The 19,427-nt window shown below is 36.6% G+C and overlaps 1 protein-coding gene across 5 annotated transcripts in view; it reads right to left on the bottom strand.

Moving 5' to 3' along the window:
- NPAS3 (neuronal PAS domain protein 3) overlaps window positions 1–19,427 on the bottom strand; it is a 639,348-nt gene that overhangs the window by 168,292 nt on the left and 451,629 nt on the right. The gene's annotated exons all lie outside the window — the stretch shown is intronic.

The following is a 19,427-nucleotide window of genomic DNA, read 5'->3' as shown; positions in this document are numbered from 1 at the left end:
GCCAGTAGTCAGGAAAAAAATATGTAGATATAGTCCTTTCATTAGAAACAGTGCAATAAAACTAGTATTTCTTCCCTGAACATATAGTACCAAGGAGACATCCCAGCATTTGGAATGTACTTATTTCTCAACTATAATTAACCAGTTGATATAACTCCTTCATCATTTGAAGCATTTTATGTTCTTTCTTTTACAGACTGTTTTTGGTAGTCCTGATTTAGGAGGGCTTTTTCCTTCCATCAGGCTAAAGTGCTTTATTTAGGGGTTATTTTTGTATTAAGCCCATGTAAATGGTTTCACTGCTATGTAAAATACCCAACAAAAACATGTAAGTACTCTCCCTTCAAAATCCTCCAACAATCTTTCTATCGTCGATCTTTACAGTACATCTTACACAGTTATAAAACAGGATCCTGAATGTTTAGAAACCATTACACAGATAGATAGACTGGAGTGTGCATGTGTGTGTGTGCATGCTTGCATGGAGACGGGAGTGGGGGGTGAGGAGGAAGAACCTGAATAACAATGATTTCGGAAAGCAGAGGTTAGAAAGAAACATGTCTTTAAACAGTGCACACAGTTGTACCTTCCTTCCATAATTTAGACAAGACCAAACTGAAGGTATGCGGGAAGCTAAGCATGGTATATCAATATTTATGCACTTGGAATTTACAAACCAGCAAGCTCCTATGCAAATGTTTGAGCTACATAAAGGAAACATTGTTTTCTGCACATCATGCTTCAAATCATACGCTCTGAAATAAAGATTTCAAGAGTATACTGGCCTTTTTGAATTTTTATTTTATTTAGAAAGCTGTCATTTACAAGGCCAAGCCTCTACTCAAAAAACTCCTGTTTTAATGATGGTGCATATTATTTATTGCATGTACTAACTATGAATACATTATTTCAAAAATGCGTAAAATTGGCTGAAAAATCTACAAGCATTCCCTTCCTCCTCCTGTATAGCGATCAACTCCTGCTCAGCAATTTCTCTGTGTGAGACACTGAAATGAAGCAAATAACACGTTTTTCTTTAAACTGACATAGATGGCTATTAATTCTAAGCTCTTTGCCATATTCATAAACAATAAACTTAAGAATAACATTTTCTACAAATTCTGGATAGTTCTGCATGGACAATTTTCAGTTCTGTCAAGTGAAGCCAAAGTAATATGCCGGTGTCATGTTTACAGCCATCTGTGTAGATGCAAAGTCAAGTTTGGACAGCTTTGATCTTGATAAGGTGCAGATATTCTGATGTGAAGGATGACTACCTTAGTTTGAAAGCACAAATGGATTAAAATGCTTCATGGGCTGGGAAGAAATGGTCAGAAAGGTAAGGCTCATTTCAAACTAAATTTTCTAAATACCAGCAGACACTAATTAAAACAATGGTAGCCAGTTGGAAAGACTACACCTGCCAGTATCTTGTTCATGCCAATAACCTGTGAAGACAGCTCTACAAGATGAAAGAAATACAAAAACCAAGCCAAAATCCCCTGAAAAACCTCACAATTCTTGTAACTGAAAGGGAAACAGAACTTAAAAACTATGGATGCATCAGAACCCCATAAAAATACTTTCTGACTCTTTGGTAAACCCAAGACAAAGTTTTTCTTGCTGCTTCCAGTTTTTGCAGTCTTAACAGTAACTGTCATGATTGGTTTGACTGTTACATGGCTACAGTCATAGCTTTAGTGGTATGGCTCCTCAGAGGGGCAGGAATAGCAAAAAGTAGAGGGGGGGAAATGTGGGTCTCCCTGAGACCAATGGCCAACCAGTCATTTATATCATGATTTCATGATATAAATTCAAGACTCATGAGGCTCTTCTTCTTGGAAGAAGTAGGCATGCAAACATCATCAGTTCAAGAGTAGTAACCCAAACACAGATTCAGAATGGATAAAAATGCATACTGCCAACTGTGCATTTGTGATTGTGACGAGAGGGAACTTTGGGCTTTTAATTCATTGGAAAAAGCGTAACAGCAGATCTTGAAACCCTCTTAAACTTATATGATGCCTGAATGACTGTTAAGCACTACAGTTCTCTTAGTAGCTAGTAGATAATAGTCTTCTAGGTTAAAGTGAAAACTATGGTATAAAAAAAGCATGGAGACATTGACAGTGAATTATTAAATAGAAATCGGACACTTCTGCGGTCAATCTGCTGGAACTAAAACTGAATCCAAAAGGAAAACATAAAAAATATTTCCTTTAGGAAAGAAACATCTAATTATCTTCCTTGGAATCTTCCATTTCAGGAGAGATATAGGCAATGATTTTTTTAAAGTTTGTCACACTTAAGTCTGTGGAAATTCTAGTAATTCATAGCTTAACTATTTCCAAATGCAACATGAATTGAATGTGCCTTGAAAGAAAAATGATCCCCTTTCTTGTTATCATGGGATTACTACAGTTTTGTAGAGTTGCAATTTTAATTGAAAAACATCATTTTCCATAATATCACTTGTGTGCCCAGATTAGATTTGAATTACTAGCCAAAAGTTCCTGTTGCTATTGTAATTTTAATTCACTTTTTGACAGGTAGGAATTTGAGTATCTGGCACCAGCTGTACAAATTGAGAAGTCATCCACTCTCCTGTTATTTCTTTTTAAGATAAATTACCTGAGGATATTTTTCATGACCAGGTATTGGATTCTGCAGTGCCTGTCTACCTGTCTCCTATAGAAAAAAAAGATCAGAAACCTGCATCTTTTGCCCTCAGTTTTGCCAGTTCCACAGTGAGGTTATTCTCCATTCTTTATTTGTATAAAAATGTTTCAATACAGTACATGACTTCAAACATGTATCATGTGTTGTGAGAGTGTCTGGACAATGGAAAATGGCAAGTAACGCAGGGCTTGGGGCGCAGTTTCAAATTTATCATCTAGAAGCACATTCTGAAGTGGCTGACTAACATTATCTGTCTCTTCTTCCTATAACTAAATACATCCATTTGAAAAGCAGCATAACGTGCCCACAAAGCTTCCATTTCCATCCCCCTCCCCACAATCTTAATTTTATTTATTGAAATTTCTCCCTTATATTTAATGTACAGAGAAAAGTTATTTTGCACTGCCACCACTGCAGGAGCTTTTTAAATGATTCAAGGAAGTGTAGCTTTCATTTAGGTTTGTGCCCTCCAGTCTGTTTATACTGGTCGATACAGTTGTCTGAAAAATATAATGGATTAGCACATCATTCAACAAACTAGTCAGAAGGCAAGCTCAAGGCGACAGAGACCAAAAAGTAAATTACAGCCAGTAGTAGGGACAGGCCATGCCTACAGCTAGGAAACATCGTATCAGTACAAAACCTGTATTCTGTGAGAATGTTACTTGAACTGAAATGGGTGACGAATTTACACTGAAATATAATAAAACAATCAACTCCATGATTTCATACAGAACTATAAATTGTACAGTTTATGACACCTAATGCAAAGACTGATTCTCACAGGCACTGCATGCTACAGTCACACCTTCTATCAACAATAGACATTATTGCTCTGTAACGTAAAAGTATTTGTCTCCAGTTAAGTACTTTTTATGTCAGAGCTTATTTAACACATTTAAATATGTGCAAAACATAACATGCCAAAAAGCGTATTGTGAAAAGGCTGTGAAAATATATTTTATACAGGTAAAACAAACACACCCAAAGATGTAATACAGCCCCAAAAGATGGAAGGTCATTCTCCTTAGCATACAGACAACATCCAAGGTGCAGTTCAGTAACTACAATTTTTAGTATATATGTAAATAATTTAACTCTTTTCTGTAAGTGATCATTGTGCATTATTTTTCTTTTTGAACCTCCAGAAGTTGATCAGAAAACCGAAAGCAAATCCTTTTATTTCTACTTCTATTTTAAAAGTTTGTTATTTGCAATAGATGCCTTAGTTCTGTAATACGTGAATCCATTCTCATTTACAAAGAGAAAACAGCACTAATGTTGTCATAGGAGTTGAAGGACATCATACCATTGTAACAACCTTTCAGAAAATTAATATAGTGGATGAAATTCACTGCTGAGGTAGACCCTTTAGCTCAAATGGAGGTACATCAAGAGGAGCTGTGTGTGATATCCTGGAAGCTAGAAATCACACTATGTGACTATTAAGTAAAATCTTGAAACGAGTTACAACCAACCTAACAAATGCATCAGCAGCGAAGAATGAGAAACTACCTGCAGCGTGGCTTCCAAAGCCTTGTATCTGTGAGAGAGGAAGCCTTCTCTACAAAATGTGAACGAGCAATATCATTTCTTTTCTCCATTTCCATTCAACTGTGCTTATGTAGCAATTAGTTTTGCCTTACTTCTGCTATTTTTAGTTGTGCTTGCGTCTTACACATGACTGCAGGTATCAGGAAAGATAACACCAGTATTTCAGATTTCCCTCAGGGCCATATTTCTGGTTTCATTTATTCACAAGATGAACAGAAGCAGATGATTTCTGGACTTCAATTTGCCTATCTCTGTTCCTCAGCTCTCACCACATAGAGTCACTCTGAGCACCTTGTCTAGTATTCTGGGAGAAGAGAGAGCATACCATGGAGCAATGGTATTTGAAGGGAATTCCCACACTTTTTAATTCAAGCTTGCTGCTCACTGTGCAGCCAAAGGAGCAAATGGAAAATAAGTGTTTATATTTTGGATCAGTGATAGTTTGTTTAATCTAGGTTATTTCTGCTCAGAGACTGTGTCAAGCCTTTACCCCATGAGAAACCTTTTGTTACTTTATGGATAAAATCAAGTGGATTTGGACTGAATTCTCTGCATCTGTGTACTATAAATCTCAGTCTCCTAAAGGGAGAGGTGATAAAGTTGATCCTTTCCAAGTTGTATGTATACTGCACTGATAATCAAGTTTCTATCCTGGTAATGAGTTGGTTTGTAAAATCACATTTGCATCGGGATATGTCTATTTCTCATTTGTGTGCCCTTACACACTACTTCTGGGACAATAATCTACAGAAACACCAAAACCTTCCTTATTTTAAGCAAAGATCCCAATTTTAAAATGTAATACCCTATCACAGCTGAAGCCACAATGTTCAAATATGCTGAGCTCTCAATTCAATATGAAATCTGCCTGTTCTCCTGGCATGGGGCCAACAAGAGACTGATGGGTTTTGACACATTCTTCCCTGGTTTGTTTGTTTCCTGGGCACGGGCTATTGTTCAATGCCAACTACTATTTTAGATGTCTAGTTAAGGTTTCTAAAATTCACATGTTTTATATCTATATTTTAAATATATGTATCAAGAGGCACTTATAGACAAGTAATTCCTTTCAGTATAAGAAATCAATTAAACATTGAGCCCCATTTTCTACTTTTATAAGCACACGTATTTTCACATTTATGACTGGCCAAACAGTCAAGCAGACACACATGACCTATGCATCGACTTCGGGTGTTTATAGAGGTAAACAGGGCATAAAGAAACAAAGTGGTAACACACAAGTTCTCTCCAGAACTTTTGCTCTTGGTGAGACTGCCACTGATTTTAATGAAAGTTGACACAGTTCAAAAGTCCAAGCTCCAATCCCTCAAAGATTTAATTGAATAGCTTTATACACATCATTAGTTTCACAGCTTTCAATGAGAATTCTTGTGCGCATGTTTGCAGGATCCAAGCCTTTGTTATGACATATTCATCCTTTCTTATACTCTATTTTGTTACAAGTACAACTTGTAGCATTACCTTTTGTTATCGTTGTTTAACACTTATCACTCAGAAAACTGTTTTCAGTTCCTTGTCACGTTGTCAAATTTACCACTATTTAGAATAAATTTTTACAGGACACACATCTGTTTCAGACTAAATAATTTAGAAAATTTCAGCTAAGGCTCAGTCTAGACAAAACAGCATTTTCCCCACTCATGTTAAAGCAGTAAGATTTTCTTTGAGCAGTCATCACACTCCCATTTCTATCAGAAAGTGGATTTGAAACTGGCAGATGGAGTTGCCTTTATACCAGCAACAGGCTATTTGCCATCCCAATAAAAGTGCATTGAAATTTGTCTGAGTCATATGCCACTGAGCAAGCAACCGCTGCTTAAATAGATCAATACAAACTTTCTCTCTATTTATTTCTACAGTCTACAGTGCCTCATGCTTATGATCAGGGGCCAAGGGTATGATCCGTACAGTGACCCACATGATCAAGGTATTGGTGTGATACTGCAGCTGAAGAATTTGGGCCCAAATAAGAGACAGACACCTCACCTAAGCTGGGCATTTCTGAACTCCTTTTCTGCTCTCGGATCTTGTAAGATGTGGATAACTTGATGGGCTGATTACCTATGTCTGGCATGCAGAGCCTCAGGGTGGGGAAGAAACCACAGGGCTAAGATGGGAACACATGCTGCCACCACACGTAAGCATCAGAGAGGGGCGAAATGAACGAATGTAAAGGTCTGTCCAGAGGGATTTCAATTTCAATGGCCAAATATCATTAGACTCCATCCTTGGCAAACAGACTCCAACCTTTATTGGCCAACAGCACTACCCACACTGCACCATCCCCCAGTAAAACTAAACATGCTTCAGCCTCCCATAGCTCTTCAGGATGCCCATGGCCCAAAATCAGAGAACAAATGTACATGCTCAGGGCTGTAAGGCTGCAGCTGGACGTTCCTTACTTCCTACTACTGTGGGACAGTGTAGGACAGAGGTAAAGAACTTGTCAGCACAACCTTAAGACTCCCCTTTCAATCATACAGACCCATACAGATTTACACACACAGATGTATTATATATAAATATATATATATGCATGCATACTCCTAGCTATAGAGCCAATTGTATCTGTAATGCATCCTGCATTTTGTCATTATACTAGAGCATTATACAACACAACTAACAGAATTAAAAAAACCCCAAACTTAAAAGCTTGTCTTTGTAACAAGTAGAACCATTCAGATTTGTTTTTTTTAGTGGGAGAGAGGGATGGCTAATCATCAACTGTTTAGCATTTGTAAAAGGGTAACAGTTTTTGTTAAACAGTTAAAAGCGTAACTGTTAAATTTTGAAAGGTGAAAAATACCCATCCCTTGTAAACTGTATGTATTCCCTTCCATTGTAAGATGAGATTCTCATAGTCACCAATCTCATTAAAAGTTAAAACTGTGTCTGCTTAACATTAGCAAGGAATAAAAGGGTAAGAATGAGGTGTCTATGAGAACTATAGCTATTGACATCATTGACCTATAAATACGTCCTCTTCAAGCTGATATACAGCAATTCATTATCCCTGTTTTGATATAATTCCTATTACTGAAAGCCCTTTGCTTCCAAGTGTTAATACAATTGCAGTTCATATTTCAGATTATCTGCCAAAAAGAAAAAACTAATTTCTAAATATTTGATCATAAAAGTTGTCCTCAGCTTTTACACAGATAATTTAGTCAAATAATATCAGATAATCTTAGAGCAGATTTAACAGGAAATTGCTAGGGACTCCATCTAAGCAGCATCCATTTGCACTTATATAAATGTACTGAATGTGTAGGAAGACTTTGACAGCTTGCCATATGTGATTTCATTCTGTAGCCTACCTACTTTACCATCAAAAGTTATATCCTTTGAAGCATTGCCAGAATTACTTTAGCCCAGTAGATATGCTAGATGTGCCCTTTAAAAGCCATATCATTTCCTTTCTACTCTGACTAGTTCAATGTAGCATCTGCTCAACTAAATTCCTTTGAAGGTTAAAACCAAAAACCCCCCTGTATTACAGCTCACTAAGATGTCCAGTGTTGAGTGAAGACCACAGATGCAAGAGAATAAATACGAGTTAAATGAGACTATAAAAGAGAATCAAAAAATTATCAGCTATCATGGGAATATTATAATTATACACACACGGAATAAATATTTGCATTTCAGGATAGGTAAGCATTTTTTTTAAAATAATAATAATCCCTCAATTTTATACTTCCATTCCATTATGTTGATTGTTTATATGCAAATTCTGATACTGCTGTGACATGGGTGCTAATGCCATAGTAAAGGATATCACACATCAACAACTTGATTTAAAATAGCAAATATAAGTATGTATGTATAATCGCCTTTAAAATCTTTGGGTTTTACAGTTATTTTAAAAGACATTATGTTATTTTCACAGCACCTTCTCAGGTGTTCTAGATGATAATGAAGGGATAGTCCATATCATCTAGTATCACAAAGCAGTTTTGACATTTTAGAAATATCTTCAGTTTAGCTTCTTTAATTTCTACAAATGCTATTTAAGATTGAAGGCTTGTGTTTTTACTAAAGAGCTGAATGAATTCCAGTAATTACATGATTTTCTTGTCTGCTCAATTGAAAAGGTTTCAAAACATATTAAAATGGCAGTGTCCTTTCCTAGTCTCTTGAAACCCTGCAATGTCAATTTTAATTAACGAGCTGTAAAAGTTACATTTTTATATCTGGGATTTGTTTCCAATTTCACTTCTTATTTCACATTAATTTGCACCCTCACTAGTGAGGTTGCAGACTTTGCTAATCTGCAGAGATTTATCACAAGAATATCATGAGAATGCAGACTGGACTGTGTCAGAACTAGCAACATCACTGTCCAAATTAGGTACAGCACTAATGTGCTTATACCAGTTAAATAGCTCCTAACGACTTAGAACGGAATAAGCATAATTTATGTCTGTGTATCTTAGTGGCCTTCCGTCAAATGCATAAGATCTTTCTTCACAGTCACAAGTGTAGATAAAGAGGAGTGTAATGATATCAAAAAAGAAGAGAAGAAAAGAGCAAGTATTAAGGAACTGAATTTGATTTAGCCAAACAAAACATCTGGAATAGCCTGCATCAGCTTGTCCAATTTGAAGTGTACGAAATTCTTTCTGTAGACCCATTTCTGCCAAAATGCAGGAAAGATAAATCCTTAAACTTGCAACGAGCATGAAAGAGAGGCCCATCTCAACGGAGCTCTCTCTAGAAACTGGAAGTTGCTTATGTGCATTTTAGTGACTGAATTACTATTTTCAATTCTTCTCATGAATTGCCTTCTGATGAGAAGGCACTGTACGTTTAAGCAACAATACTCCAAAATTGAATTTGGGAGCTAACAAGGAAGACAGACTGAATCAGAAGAAGATGGGAAACAGATGGCTTTAAAATAAAAATATCGTAATTGTTCACCCCTCCCAAACGTGTGACTAATCAAATGTATACCTATCACAATAGAAAAAGTTTTCCACTACATTGTTTTAGACAACCACTCTGACCCTGAAGATTGTCAGGTCTTTGAAATCCATCTTTCTCAGTGGTTAGACACTACCTCATCTACACAACAAATAAAGTCGCTGTAAATAAAGTATATAGCATTTACAGTTAATGTAGGAATCCTTTAAAATGCATTAACATAATGTTGATTCAGGTTAACTCAATCTGAACATATACATTTGGAGACAGGTCAAAGAAATCAAGCTATCATATGACCAAAATATTTTAAAACTTGCAACTAATTTATAACCAATTTAGGGAACAAAAAAAAAGAGTAATCAAACTGTCACTCTTATTCACAGTACTAATTGCTTATAGGGACAGAGGGATTGCTCAATAACTTCCAGAAAATCTCTTTATTCCCAGTGTAGCATAAGCACTATGTTGACAATGTGGATAATATATTGTAAGATGAGAATCATTCAAAAACCTGTTAAATCTTTTCATTGACTTACAGGCTGTGCATCAGTCTCATGTCAGGTCAGGAGAAACAAACGCAGGAGGTAAAGCTACTGTTTCTCCAGCTGCATTAATGAGTTTTAAAAAAGGAAGCATCTCTTCCTACAAACTTTAAGTCATGACTCATACATGCTGTCTCAATATGTGCAAGAGAGACATATAAAATATTCATCATATCTTTCTTACGCATATGTTATGGAAGTTCAACAAGAACACATGAATAGGTCCATTGTCATTCAAGGAATGTCAGGAATGTATATGGCTTTGTATTTGCTACTTACGCATGAATAAGTGCTGTCCCAAAAGAGATGTCTTTCTGAAATGCAGTATGAAAAGGTATAGACTACGCCTCACTATACTGGCTACATCCTAATTCAGCAGTACTCAGCCTAGAAAATACTCTTGTCGCCCAAAAGACCCAAAGACAGAATCTTAAACACAAAATAATTAATATAGGTAATAATACTGTCATACACTTTATTAGCAGAAGGCCAGATTTATTAATGCAAAGGCTTCAAAATTTATCTGGAATGCAGTATAAGCATGATACACCGTATTAGTTTATAGATCCATGCGATCCCATTCAACTAGAGAAATGAGCCAGTATTTCCCCTTTCTATTTGTGAGGTTGCCAAACCTCCCCATTTCATTTCCAATCATGTGATGTTTGATTGTAGCTTCAAAGGCCTGGCTTAGAATCATGATTTTTCCAGAAAGTCTCAGACATCTCTTAAATATAAAAGTAAACTTTAGCATTCATGGTAGCCAATGGAAAAAGAAGAGTTGAAAATGTAAAGCCATAAAGGCTTCAAAAAACCCAGAATGTTAATAAGGCCTTTAAAATATTATATTCATATACCTAATAACTTGAAACCAGTCTTACTATTTGAGTTGATGCTGAGGCATGAGTTCTGAATATCAAGGGTTGGCAACATTTATTTTGGTTGGTGAAGAAGTAGCAGCATGTCTTCTCACAGCTCTGATTCTCAGTTGCTGAGTAGGGCCGGTGTACTGTGGCTCTTCTCTGCCTTCCCCTTCCTGTCTGCTCACACCGGCGAGGCATTTCTTTTGTCTTTCTTGCTCACACTATTTTGATTCCCCCTCCCTCCAATATATGCACACGCTTCCTGTCTCTAGAGAAGAAGATAATTCTTGTTCTTGGACATATGCCGTCACTGCTGACGGAAGGATTTTCTCTTTCCTTTCTGCCTTAAATTTCTAACTCTGGGCAAAGGAGGTTTATCACTCCACTCTTCTTCCACATCTGAGCTCCTGTCTTTTGAAAGGGAAAATGTAGTCCTAGTTTTCCTCTGCCTCACCTGGTGGCCAGCAGAAGTACGTCTCTGCTGCATAGCTGGCTTTGGCTATGCCAGCACTGCTAGAGCACGCTCCATCTGTTCCCAAACCATTTAACTATGTCCTCAAGGGAACTGCAGTAGCCTGTGTGCTGGGATGGGTCCTGATGGCAGGCCCTGATGGCATAGCTTGTGCCAGGGCATTAAACTGGCTTTTCTGTGGATTCATCTGCAGAGGGTCTTTCTGTGGCAGTGCCATGAGAACAATAAGTAAATAACTTCCAAGGGAAGTTACTGAGTTACTCAGTATTAATGCAGGTAGTTCTGAAGGTATGAGCAAACAGCAGAAAGAACTTCTAATGTGAATGATGTTAAGGAATTCAGCTGAGCAACTAAGAAAACGTATGTGTTCACAGTAAGCCTGACAAGTTTTCTGATGCTCTTTTTCCCTGTCCACTAAGTGCAGAAACGAACCTGGGTACATCCCCTCTCACGCTGTAACTTTACCAGGAAGCTGGCACCAGCCTCTGTGCAACTGGAAACATGGGTGGAGGATGTCTTGGATGGCATCCTGGTTCAAATGCCAGAAAGAAATACAAGCAAACATAAGGTTACAATGCTAAGGCAGCATAGGTCTATTTTAATGCTGAAGATGAATGGGAAGTGACAAAAGAATATAGATTAGCATTGGAAGAGCAATAGCACATAGACATAATTGTCTTGAATTTCCACTACAAACCTTGGGGATTAAGCACCATCAGCCTTTGACTTGGAGGTTCTCTTAGCTAGATCCCACACTAACCCTGCAGTGAGGACATTCTCCACAGAATTTGGATTGCTTCTCTCTTACCAATCCTCTCTTCCCAGAAGAGGATTCCTCTGTTAACTCTGACTGAAAACACAACATGTAAAGCCCTGACTGAGGCTGTAATAATACAAGGCACTGGCAAAACCAGATTAAGACATATCTCCTATCCTTGTTCTGAGCTGCTTGTTCCTGATCTTGTGCTTTCATATGCAACCCTTTAGTTGACCAGCAGAACTGTCAGTGAGGATTTGCAGTGGAAGATATCACTGAACTGATCTGAGTTTAAAATAGGGTTTTTTTTTATTTTTGCAGGGTTATTTTTAGCCAAGATCCATTCAGTGATCGTGTTTTTAATACATACAGGCACTCATTTATTTCATAACCTTAAGCCAATCCTTGAGTTTCTGTGCCCTGCCCACCCTTTCTGAAGTGCTTGGAATGGGAATTCTGCCGAGTGAACCCGTACTGTTTCACTGCTACGAATCTTGAATCGTTTCATACATCACAGAATATTTGAGTCAGGATTTTCACTTGCCCTGACTCAAGTACGGATGTAAAAGAGAATTAGTCTTTAGAATCAGTGTATCTTGTAAGCATTCAAAAGCATGTTTTCTTACTATTAATCAAAATCTATTAATTATAATTGATTTATTTTTAGAAATGAAATTTTGATCACTCACCAGTAGAATGAATTTTTTTTAACCTTACTCTTAAAAGGTAAAATACTTAGTTAATTTTTGAGGTTTTTTCCTCCCATCTCCAATGTGCCAGGATAGCATGGAAAATATATTTATGCCAAATCTGTATGTTTCCTACCAGTGTCTGTTTTCTCCCCCAATTATTCCACAGCTGTTTGTTTTACTAAGTGACTATATATAGAATATTCTCTAACTTCCACACAAATATGTTACAATGCAATGCAAAAAAGATACCAAACTACTCTGTAGCTAATTCGGATAATATGAATGTTAATTCAGGGAAACTCTTTGTCTTTGTTTTAATAGGAAAGACAAACGTAAAATAGCTAAATTGTCTTAACATTTTCCCCAGACATTTTTCTTAAAACAATCTGAAAACATTGCATCCCCCAGAAAACAAATGGTCTGATTGCTAATGTTCTTAGTCTTACTTATTTACTACTGGAAAGAGTTTACAATTGCAATGAAAATACCTTATCAAAATCCTATTTTTAACATCAAATGCTAGAAATTATTAAGTGACATGAAAAGTCTTCAGCCTTCAAGCGTTAAACCAACGAGGCTATATTTTATTGCACGGAGAATCTGTGTGATTCATTTTAACCAGTGAATCCCTTCTGCATAAAGGCTTTCAATGTTTCAGCCTCAATGGCTGGTAAAATATGTTCAAAAGAATAAATAAGGGGAACATGATTCTCATGTAAAATGACATTCTGGATTCCTTTAGTTAACTCAACAGAGAGCTATATTCAGCGGAGCCTATAAGACAATACTGTTGGCAGTATTTAAACACACTGCAGAAGAATAAGCAAAACGTGATCAGTAACAATAAGTTAATTTCAAGTTTAAAAAAATCAGTAAACATCACTATATACTGCATTTGGACTGACTACAAAGTGACAGTCAGCGGATTATTCCACAGATTTCTAATGCTGAAAATTCTGATGGCATTTACTAGCATAACCTTTCAACTCTGAGCACATCAATAGAAGCAGACAGTGGTTTGAAATATGATTCCTTGCAGATAGCATATCCTCATTCATCTGACTGTGGTGCTCTGTGCTCCATTGCACAAACAGCGGCTCACCCACTTCTGAGAGGACACTAATAAAAAAGGCATCAATTTTCAGCTCTAGTACTACTGTGATCTCTTTATATGTTCGACATCCAACATTAAATTAAAATGCTGTTATAAATCCTACTTTCTGAATCTGGAATGAGTGTTGGGTTTTTGTCGCATGAGACTGCAGCAAATCTTGTCAAAAGCAAGGAAGCACGTCTTGTTCACTCAGAATTAATGTTGTGGATGAAAGAAAGAGGTAAAAGAGGTTGAATACGGTGAACTGTGGGTGTCAAAGGCAGTTGGTAAAGCGGCTTTGGGGTACCAAACAGAGCATAACATTTGCTGCTTTCAATAGGTTCCTAATCAGTAATTATAATTAACAATTACTAACCACACATGAAAAACAGTTTGTTCATTATATAAAGTACTTCAAAAAAATCCTGCAAATCTTTAAATGCCTTTATTCTTCACAGTTTGGGCAATATATTCCTCTGTGCTAGACAAAACCAGTTTTGTAATAACCAGCTAAAACAGGCTAAGTGTTTTGGATCACTTCAAGACCATACAATGAAGGTTGTTACAGAGTCTCTATGCAAAATTATGCATATTGATGTTGATGTTCAGGACTTCTGTCAGCTTGTCATTTGCACTTGAGTTGTCTTAAAAGTTCTTGGGTTGGGATAGGATTTAAAAAAAAAAGGCATAAACAAAAAAATTATTAGGCACTGATGTGAAATACTGTGACAATGGCAAAATCTTTTCCTGAGCAAAAATAAAGCTGCGAACACTGAGTGCGAGAAAGAAAGCGGGCAGGATATTTCTGTTATGTAGAGGAGTGCCACATGTTTTGGAGCCTTTCAGCTGTGTCTGATAACCTCTAATGGCAGGTATCCTTTCTCCTTTAAGAGCTAAGCTAAGCTACACTGAAAAGGCAATAATAGCTTCAGCAAAGATACTGTGTCTATAGATATTTTCTCTTGTTCGGTTCATTCATAATTATGAAGAAAAGAAACAAGCTTGCCTTTTTGGGTGGGGGAGCGCCTTGAAGAGTGGTTCAATATCTGGATCGAACAGAGGAACTTTTTCCCCCTAAGGATCCTGCCTGAAGAAACCTTGACATGCACAAAGTCAGAACCTAGACAAAGTTGCCCTGGTGAGAACGATAAGGTCACCCGTGGGATTGCTGAGATTATCTCTGTCAAGCACTTGGACAGCATGCAGTCAAATGATGCATCATGCAGTCATTTTCGGGGGGGAAAAATCAATTTCTTCACCAGGTCGCTATTTGCTTTTCAAAGTGCCCTTGTAGGCCTTCACCACCAAGCATTTATCAATTTAAATGTTGTAAATTGATAATGTGCCACCATGCCTTGTACTGTTTCTGAATTATTTTGATACTTATATTTTCTTACTGCTCTCAAAATCCTCAGAACCGCTCTATTTCAATAGAGCTTCTCCCTTGCTCACTTCTTTTAGCATGAAAGATAAGAGTAAATGAACTTTCTTATGTTGAACATTAAGGAAAAAAACTTCTTTAAAAAACACATGACCAACACAGAATTTCCCAGGCTTTTATTTACTAATTTTTAAAGGGGACAAACTATTAAAAAATTACCAATGCTAGTGCACCTATTTACTAAATGAGCAGAAATTATCACTCTACATAGTAGTATTTAATTCGGAATACTAAAACAATGACAACAACAAAAAAAACAAGCTCTTCTCTCAATTGGTTATTGTCTAGATTTGCTTAAAAAAATTGTATTTTTCCTGTGAAGTTTCTGGCTTTTGTTGTTATTTTTTGCTTGGATTTTTTTTTTTTTTTATTTAGATAATGGTACAGGGGGAAAATAAGGTAGAACTTACAGAATGAATGCAAGTGTCAAGATTACTTTATATTATTTTTTAAGCAAACAGAGCACAAAAGCAATCCTTTAACCATCTACTAACCTCAACTAGATTTGCATTGAAAAACAGGTAGACCATAGAAGTTGAGATTTGTGCTTCGTAAAAGCAAAAGAAATACATGGCAGTTGCAAAGCATTCTTAACCTCCAGTGATTTATTGGCCCTCAGCCAAGTTATCAGGGGAATCTAATTCTTCTTTATTATTCAAATAAACCACATTTGGCACCATGGTTCCTTTTCAGAATAGCTTCACAAATAGACTGAGTACTGTCATTTATTTGACCTTGTACTTGTGTGCTGTAGCTATAATTTTATTTGCCATTTCATAGAACAAATGCACAGAAAGCCAAAATAAGGAGATAGGTTATGCTACTAGTAACGCAATACACATGGAATATACCTGTTGGGTTTGCCTGCTTTGTTTTAAAAAGGACAAAATCTCAACAATTTATTCTTTTCTTTCCTTCTTCATCTCTATTATGTCCTATTATGCCTGCAGCTGCACTGCTCCTTTTTAGTGAGCTCTCTTTCCAACAGGCCAATTTGCAAACCTGGTCTGTGTCCTGGACAAGTAGGAGCAAAGGTAGGAAATACTTTACTTTAAGGCGTGGACCTCACAGAGGAGAAGCAATGCATAATATCCTTGTTTGAGTACAACTGCTGGTGAGAGGTGATTAAGAACTTGTTTCCTGAAAGCAAAAGTATCCTAGCCAGCTTATCAGCCCATAATATTTTCCATTGACCCTGAAATCTCATATGTCTGACAATTTTCTCTTTTGTTCTGGATGGATTTTTCTCCCTATTTGTTACTATTTGTGTTTCAGCATATTTTTGGCCTAAGTCTCAAACACAGAGACTTTGCAAAAGAATTGAAATCTCTTAGGTAAGCACTGATACTGACTTCTAAGTGCCTGAAGGAGTGATTCGAGTGCTTCTTCAATGTCCAGATATGGTGACTCATTTTAGCCATCTACTTTTGAAATCTCATCCCATTTCTAAAAGGAACTCAGGGATTGGGTACTCAGAAAGATGGCAGTTACCCTGATATCAAAAATTACTGCTGACTTGAAAAAGTCAGAGAATAGATATATATGAAAACAAAACATTCTTACACCACTACAGAGGTGCAGTGTAAAAAGCTGTTTGTATTGGCAAAAGGGTAAGCTACACCATCACAGGTCATGTTGTCCAACCCAGGGAAGAAATCCTGGCTGTATTGCACGTTTCTAGACATGTCTGGGTCTTCCAGCAAATGCTACAGTTCCTGAAACTACTGAATACTGGAAAGTATGTTGGACTATTTCAGCTTGCCCCAAGTATAATTGAGCTATGACAATTTATACAGACTAAGGATATAACCGGGAGATTTTGGCCCATTTCTGTCGTTTTTATTCTCTTCCTTCTCTCACTCATTATTTTCAGCTAACTTTGTGTCTTTTCCTCTACTTTGAAATGCATCTGTGTTCTCTGAAACTGCTCTGATTGCAATTCCACAGTGTGGTCTAAAATCCACGTCTGCCAAACTAACTTAAAATTCTTGGTTAGCATTAGCTGGAAGATAAAGTGTTCAAAACATACATATTTATGGGTGTCTACATGCAAGGTACATTCATTGTAATGTCAAAAGAGTATTGTAATTTTTGTTTTTTGTTCAAGTATACTCTTGTTTTTGCCAGGAGTAACTTTATTATCATCATTGCCAGGCTACCTCCCAAGATATTGTTTTATCAGATTTCTTTACTATTAGCCCTGCAGCTATCTTCGAACATCAGCATCCATTTGTTTTGTACCACTGGCTCTCAATGTTCAGAAAAGAGAAAAATTGGGTTCCATGAAAAACTGTTTTCACCTGCTGAGATTCAGTACAAGAACTATTTTCCTTTAGCTGTGAGACATGAGATTTTGCTTTGCAAGTACAGAATATGTTGTACATTATTTCCATGCATACTAGTCAAAAAAGAAAAAAAACCCAACCAAACACAGATGAAGTTTCTAAGAAGTCATTTGACTAGAACGTAAGGCTCCAAAGTCAGCACTTGAAGAAGATGATTCAAATAAAAATGCTTGTAATGTACAACCAGACTTTCTGAAGTGCAAAATTACCTAGAGGTTCTCTATAAATATGTAGTTGGGGAGTATCAGGATAGGGACCTATCAATGTTTACCTGCAGTGCAAGAAATGCAACACCACATGTATCACATAGCACGATTCCAGAAATTCAGAATTCACGAGTATTTTAAGATTGTTGTAGTGCGAACAGTAGCATTTCCATGTATAGTTTGAGAAATGGTTTTATGGATAGTCTTGCTAATACTTTTTGTAATGAATAACACTTTGAATAGTAGCTACAGCATTTCTTTTGTCATTATTAAGAGACCTAGCTATATAATATTATACCAAGAGAACAATACATTAAAAATAGAAATACAGTAGGCCTGAGGAGTACAAATGTCTCCATAAAGACAGAAGAGAAGAACAGCAAAAATCACAGATATTTTAGTAGATCTCAGTAGATTTCATCTATTATCGTATTAAAATCCGTAGTTCTGGTTCTGATTTTTGGTAGTTTTTCCATCAATACTTTCAGTAGTGAACGCAAGGGAATGCTTGTCCTGATATATCAAAGACTCTAACATGCAGAGACAATTGCTTTATTTATCTGAACCCTTGCTTGAAATGTATATGGGGATCAAGATGAAGTGTAAAGTCTTAACATGATGTAAGTTCAGAGTAAGGAAAGATTTACCAACTCCTATAGTTAAAAAGACAGTGGCAGAAAATGCTTTTAACAAGAGACTAGCATAGGGTTAAAGCCAAATTTTTCTTGAACAGATGATATTTCAGATGGCCACACTATTCCAGATGCATCAATTTCCTTGAAAATCCAATCCATATATGTGCATATGCTGTGCTGGCAGGAGGACTGACTGAAATGGCCAAAACCCAAGAGCTAATATTCTTTTGGCCAGAATAATGCAATTATTATTTTCCTAGCTATCAGTCTAAGCATACAGAGCCATCTGTTATGCAAAGCAAACATACACATCTCAATTACAGAAAATGCAGTTGCCTTGACAGAATTTGGATTACGCCACTAACCAGGGCTGTAAAATTTGTTTTAAGCTAGTGCATAATGGATGCCTTTCAGGAGTTTCCTAATTAGCATTTACCTGCTTAAACTAATTATCCATCCTTCTTCTTTACTGGCTTATTAAACTTCATTGGATACTATGCATAAAACAGATTAATATGAGCATAAGACAATAATAAACATTAAAGTTCCAATTCTTTACTGTATTAGCAACATGGTGGTGCACCAATTTCAAAATTTGAGATTCTTGATACTAACTCCCAAACAGATTAAGGCAGGGATTAAAGTCTATTACAAAACAAGGGACTTCAATGAGAGACAAGAATACTGATATGAGTTAGAAACGCTGTTTCCACTTCTATCATTTGGTTTGCTAAAGCCAGCACAAAATAACAATTACTGAACTTATTACAGCCAATTGCTTGCATGTTCTTTGAGGAGTTAATGAACCTCTATTCCGATTCTCACCAGATAATATTTAAAATTAGTCTTTTTCTGCACCAAATGTTAAAATTTCCCATTTCATTGCTGTTGGGGTACAGCAAAACTGACAGTTGCCAGTGCTAATAGTTGCCTCCTCATAGCAGTATGGGTCCCAATTTAAAGCAGCTGAAATAACTATTATCTCAGTTTTTCTTTTTCTCATCAGGGTGACTGCAATAGAAGTAGATTATCCTACTCTGAAAATCATCATGCAAAAATTTTCTGCTGCATTTCTAAGCACAAGCAGAAAGAAGCTACCCTTCCTAAACATTTCTGAATGCTGCAGGATTAGGAATAAACATCAACAAGCAACTTTCCCCCCACTTTTGTCCTGCCTTTTAATCTTTGAAAAACAGTTGTCAGA

Source organism: Aptenodytes patagonicus, chromosome 7 (genome assembly GCF_965638725.1).
Source record: "Aptenodytes patagonicus chromosome 7, bAptPat1.pri.cur, whole genome shotgun sequence".
Classification (NCBI taxonomy): domain Eukaryota; kingdom Metazoa; phylum Chordata; class Aves; order Sphenisciformes; family Spheniscidae; genus Aptenodytes; species Aptenodytes patagonicus.
Note: the sequence above shows the minus strand (reverse complement) of the source record. Positions and strands in the feature narration are given on the sequence as shown.